The following is a 6,835-nucleotide window of genomic DNA, read 5'->3' as shown; positions in this document are numbered from 1 at the left end:
TGTCGTTGTCATCCTGACTTGCTCAGAGCTCTCGGCCAATCAGATTTGAGTATCTTCTGTCCTCGGTCAGCTTTTGGTCAGCTCGGCAGAGTGTCTCTCTATTTATGGTAATGTCAACTAGACAGCATACTGTGTCTTCTGAACTTTACCCAAAGTGGAAACACTTTGTCTGGAAGTTGTTCTTAGCCAGCTGCTGTCTTGTACTGTTTGTCGAATCAACTCAGCAGCTTCGTCCCAAAGTTGTTCCCTGAAGGTCTTCTAGATCCTTCTTCCGCTGAGTTGCGTTTTGTCCATAACGACAACGTTTTGACATACGCGGGCTGAGTTGCGTTAATCTGTTTGACTTGGGCTTTGACTTCCGAATTGGGCTTTGGGCCTTTTAAACTTTGTGTCTTATAAACAATTTAACTCAACATTGAACAAACACATTAGTAGAATAGATCAAAGCATTTAAACTTAGTGTGTTTAGAATATGTTTTTAATTATACTTAAACAATTTTGTCAAATCAAAATTATGTGGAAAAGTGTTTCAACAGTACTCACAAAAGAGAATCATTGGACAGCCCAACCAACAGTCTTGAACTCCAGTTCACCGTCGATTCAAGCAGATCAAAGTCTCAGCTAAAGATAGTGCAATAGGATAAGAACCTCTCAGAATCTGATCAGCAATAAACACCAACCTGTAATCACATACCAAGTCTATAGGGACACAGAGGTAGATCATCAGATAGTATAGTATCATCAGTCTCGGGCATGAGGCATCCATCCTCTCCATAGAATTACAAAGATCCAGTATCACACTCATCTCCAAGCCATGCCTTGATCCTGATTCTTCAATCAACCTCAGCGCCCGCTCGGTCGAGGTATTTAGGAAAGAAGCCAACTTGTCGGCATTTGAGTAGTTAAGAGTCGATAATGCCAAAGGCTTCACTAGTGCAGAAGATATTCCCAATATGGCGCAAAACTCTTCATAAGTCGGACACAGCTCCTGGGTAGTGAATCTGAACATATGGGTCGTCTCATCCTAGTAGCTCACTGCAGCAATCAGAAAATTCTCATTCAGCTTCACCGGGATATAGCAGCGAAGGTTCCGCATACAAAGCGGGATATGAGTGCAGTACTCAGCCTTGGAAACATTCTTCCTATACTCACAGAATCGATTCTGAAGTTCCTGCATATCTGAATCAACAACAAGTTTGATCTTAGCACATGTGCGATAACAAATTCAAGGCATTCAAAAGATTTGGGAAACAAACGCTCAATGTATTTTATTTATCATAATAAAGTACTAAAAGTTTATATTTTCATAATCCTAAAGAACTAGGCAACAACTACATCCTAGTCCTAATGGTTATCCTCGTCAGAGTCCACAGCCTCTCCGGCATCGCGCCTCCTATAACTACGCTGCCACCTGTGGAGCTGCGCCTGCACTTCCGCCAACTCAGCCTAACTGTCCCTCAACGCCTCCTTGTGGCTCAGTAGATCTCGATCTCTCCTGGACAATGAATCTTGCATTTGGCATATAGACATTTTTAGTTCATATGACATTCATACGTGCATATACATCTTACTAACTTGTCATCCAAATTTACCGCAGATAGAGCATTGTCACTGTAAAGCTAATGCTCTATCCCACGGATCAGGCGAGTCATCCTGATGCCAATAGCACGAGGGATCTTCATAGTGGTCAAGATCAGTAAAGTATCTCAGATAGTCTAATCAGAGATTGAGAGCCAGACACAAGCAAATAACTTACATGGGTAGTCGTCGATGGGACGAGCATCGACTGGAAGGACATCTCTATGGGATACTCCATAGTGCCAAAAGTACGGTCAGGCCGTGAGAGCATCATACTAGGACGGAGGTGCTCGGTCAACTCGCCGATCAGAATGCCTCCAGCCTGAGCACGAGCACCTGAACTGGACGAAGCTGACGAAGACACTACACTAGCACTCTGAGCATACTGCTCCACCCTAGTCCTACACCAAGACTGCAAAGGATAGACGTCAGAGATCTACTTAAGACATTAAAATTTAACAAACAGAAGAGTACCACAATTACCTGCGTAGGTGCCTCTGGAATATAACCAGCATCACCAGGGCATATCAGGGTCCACCTCAAATAGGTAACAATGAAGGCATGATAGTCACCCTCAACATACTTTGTGACCTGCGTCCCCATGATCAGCTCTGGAAAGGCGGCAACGTCAGTATACCAGGCGATGTAGAGCGTCTCCTCAAGCGGAGGCAAAAGGATATAGCGTCCTACGGGGCCATCCTGCAAACAGCGTACCCTATCTCCCAGATAGTATACCCAGGTCAACAGGAACTCAGCAACGTATCTCTTGATGCTCAGCCGAGACACCTTCTGTATGGTGGCACTCCACGTAGCCGCATCTCCCCAAGGAGACACGCGGACCTGCCAAATACAAAGAAAGGGGTAAATATTCCAACTAGTGAATTTATCTTTTAGACCAACAACTATTTTCTCTATGTACCTGACCCTGGGTCAAAACAGCCAGATGGTTCCTAACACCATCTATTGAGAAGGTCTCCCTCCAGGTCCAGTTAGACCTGAGGTATCCGCCTAAAATAGGGGGAGTAACATCACGATTGCTCAACATGGGAAACAGGACCAACCCGTACTCGTAAGCCTAGATCTACATAAAGATAACACAAGTTATAAGATTAAGTCAAGTAATTGGAATCAATCAGTGAAGAATCAGATTCTTTAACTAAACAAGGACGCCAAGGCCTTGAGCTCCACCAACCCAGCTCGGGCATAGAGATCCAGCCCGTGGTGCAGATGAGCCAAAGCGGCTCTACCCTAGTCAAAGGATGGCCAGCATCCAGATCCACTAGTGTGGGCAAAATAGACAACACCAAACCAGAGCTGCCCGTGCTGAATAGAGTGGTAGACAGGAGGGTCAAGGCAAAGCACCTAGCGTATCTCTCCACAACAACAGCATCCAGAGGGCCCCGATGACCCTGCCAGTAGGTAATGACAGTAGTGGCCTGTATACGAGAGCTCCTCGGGTGACAACCAATCAACATCTCAATCTCTGCATCCCTGAGGTGGGGATTGATGGAAAATAGGCTAACGTATGGCAGCGGAAATGTAAATTTTTTAACCTTTTTCCATTAACCCAAGATCTGTTAATCGTTATTTCGTATAAAGTGGGATAGAAGGAAATACCTTTTGAAGTTCTATCTACCATTGCAATCGAAGTGCCCACAACTCTTACTCCGAGTTCCTGAGCACAAGACAAAAACACAATCCAAAATCAAGTTAGATATCAACCGTGTAAAAGCAATCAAGAATAGATTGCCTCTAATAAATCAACACAAGATCAAGGAATAAGAGAAAGAAATGAAAATCAATTGAATCGGGAGGAAGCGGTGAACGATCTCGTCCTCAACTATGGGGGTCGAAATTCTCTTTCTACGGCAGACTAGGGTTGGCCAAAATTTACATATCTAAACCCTAGTTAGATAGAATTAGGTTACTGAATAAGAATTTAATTCGGAATATAATTCTTATTTATTATCTTTAATTATATCTAAATATAAAGATGATAATAATAACCTTTTAGGATAATAATAAGAGCAATTTAATCTCATTAAACCTCCTAACTTATTTATCTTTTATTTAATTTAATTCACAATCATAATCTAATTAGGATTGCTTAAAATCAAATTAATTTCTTTATGCATTTAATACATAAAAATTGCCCCCTCTATTTACTGGGCCTTGGTGGACTCAGTTGGGCTTCCATCAATTAATTAACATCTGTTTCTCTTTTGGGCTCCAAGTCTTATGTGTGCCCATTAGGTTCTTATTGCTTCTAGCCGTATGCAACTATTAAATTAATTTTCTCAGAATTATATTTAATCTTTGCATAACGGAATGAGTACGCGAAATGTGATTAGCAAATCCGAAACATTCCCCTAGAGCTATAAGAAGACAGGTTGATTCTGTCGTTGACCTTTCCGTATTAGTTACAGTATAATTCGATCCTTTATCAACTACATCCTTGAACTGAATCTTATGACTATGGATAATGTCAAGTCATATATAGCGAGACGTTCGTTTTACTTGTACAGGCCGAGTTAACTCCAATTAGATAGGTTAAGTGAAATCTATATTTCAAGTCTTAAGCTATCACCTTGCAAGGATTTAGAGTCAAGTCTTCCACAAGCGATCCTTGGACGTATCTCCCATTTATCGGGAGTGACAAATGCTCAATCCAATGTATAACTTTCCTGCAATTACTTCCTGTGATACCCAACGTCTGCCATTCACATCCCAGAGTCATCTCTGTTATGGATCGTGTTACAACAGGATCAAAGCATCACATTCCATAATTCAGAATCACTAATTAACATTCCTTTGAGTCTGAGGATTACTTATACCTATTAATACCAATGAGATGAACATGTGACAAGGATGAATCTACCCATCCTGTTATCTCAAGTCGGGTCCCCAATCCTAATGAACTCCCTTTCATTGGATCCACGTAACTGTCCAGATATCTGCATATCTGAAGCTTGTGAGATCAGCTTTCTGTCTCGATAGAAGACATTGTTACATGCAAGTCTCAGCAGTGATATGTCAATCCTAAACATATTACTTGACTTGGGATGGTTTTAAGTTTGTTAGTTTATTATAAAGTTTCGTCTCACTTCATGCTTGTATGGACACTTTATAATCACTTTAAACAAACTTAGGGATTTCCTTTTATTAGACTTTATTTAGTTCTTAAAAGAGGTTGCCTTTATATAGTTATGAAACCATATCTCATTAAAACAGATGATATAAAGAACACTTCATTTACATTAAGTTTATATCCTAGAACAATTGTCTATAGGACACTAAACCCCAACAGGGATGAACCAGCATACAATCAAATGCGATCCTCGTGCCAGAGAATCTCAGCCCAGTCATTGTATAGAAGTCTAGTGGAGTGATAGTCATCTCCCCCACAGGCAAATGGAAGGTATGTGTGGAATCCATCCACCTGTCAATCAGAGCAGTCAGCACCTTCAGAGATGTGTTAGTTTTGGAATGGTGGAACATCTCCAAGAACGAGATGAAGCCAGTCGCTTCGACTCTCTCCCTGATAGCAATAGGCATGTCCCTCCACCAGTCAGCACATATAGCCAGGTTGCCAGCTGACCTGCACAGTCGTGCCTGCAAAACAGAAAAGAGTAAAGCCTTAGCTACAACACTACACATGTATATTCTAATCGACTTATGGTTTTTTCTCATTCTGAAAACCCGAGTATCACACTCATATATTTAAAAACGTAAAATTTATTTTATGGGCCAACAGTATGTTTAAAAGATACGGTATGTTGGTTTATGTTCCTTTGTAGCTATAAAATATGCGATATTAGGTTTAAAACATAAAGACTTTAAGTTGAGTAAATGTTAGAAGTATGTGGATTATACATTCTATATTTTATAGTTTGTGTCTTGTAAAGTTGAGTAAATGTTATAAATAATGTTAGATATACATGTATTCTAGTGACTTTTTTGTAATTCGTTTTAGAACATATGAACATTCGTTTTAGAACTTATGGACATTCATTTTAGAACATACTAACATTCGTTTTAGAACAATCTTGCTAAGTTAAGTATGTGTATTGTATGTTGTATATTATATAGTTTGTGGAGTGACAAAGTAAAGTAACATGTTATAAGCAAGTTTATATATGCTCTATATGTCATTGAAAAAAGACATAAATAATATGTCTAAGAGCGTAAATGATTCAGTATCTCCTACAAGCCCAATAGTTGAGCGTTTATTTCTTGCATCAATAAATGTTGAGTACAATATAGATGAGGAAAATGTGGCTGAACATATTCAACAAGAAGAAAATGTAGGTGATAATGAAAAGAATGCTGCTGAAGATGTTGGTGAAGATGCTCAGGAGAAAAAAAGTGAATCTTCTGAAAGTATTGAAGAGGAAGCTGAAGAAGAAGGTGAAGAGGAAGCTGAAGAAGAAGGTCAAAACGTGGTTGCACACGAGTTGGCCCAATAGGGTCTGAATTTTCATTTTTGAAATTTTATTAGAATATGTACCCAATCTTATTCAATCATGTACTTCGTTGGAAGTTTTATCTTAGTAATGAAATTTGTTGTTGTTATATAAAAAAAATTGACGTTATAATATTTTATAGTATTTTGGAGAGCCATTTGGTTAGTGGTGTTGGAGATGCTCTTATAGAGTTGTACATGTGTTTTAATAAAGGGATAAGTACAAAAAAAAAATGCCTGTGGTATACCGGATTTGCGAACTGGGACCTGTGGTTTTTTTTTTACAAACGGAGGTCTGTGATAAACGCCGTTAGCAAAGAACGGATTTTTTCACTCACTCCGTCATTTTTGCTTACGTGGCACTTTGACCCAAATGTTGACCAGGGGAAAAACAGGGATTAAATTAAATATTTTATATATAAACCCAAAAAACACAAACCCCAACATCGCAACTCTTCCTATTCCAACCTTCGAACTTCAACAGTACCAGGCACCACAAACCACTGAAAAACCTCACCTTCAAGTCGGAATTTGGAGGGGAAAAGTCGAAATTCATCATCTCCTGCATCATACGGTTCGTTTCCAACCTATTTTCCAAGAAAACAGAAAATCATAAGGAAGTATGAAGGAGCAGAAGTAAGGGTGAAGACCACTATTTGAGGGTGTAAAAGCTTAGAAATCAAGGTACACACACTGTTCGCACAGCTCTCTAATCTCGATTTCATTACGTTCTGTTTCTTTTAGTTAGGGTTTTTGCGATAGGATTTCGTATATACGATTTTTCTTGTACGATGT

Source organism: Euphorbia lathyris, chromosome 2 (assembly GCF_963576675.1).
Source record: "Euphorbia lathyris chromosome 2, ddEupLath1.1, whole genome shotgun sequence".
Classification (NCBI taxonomy): Eukaryota; Viridiplantae; Streptophyta; class Magnoliopsida; order Malpighiales; family Euphorbiaceae; genus Euphorbia; species Euphorbia lathyris.
Note: the sequence above shows the minus strand (reverse complement) of the source record.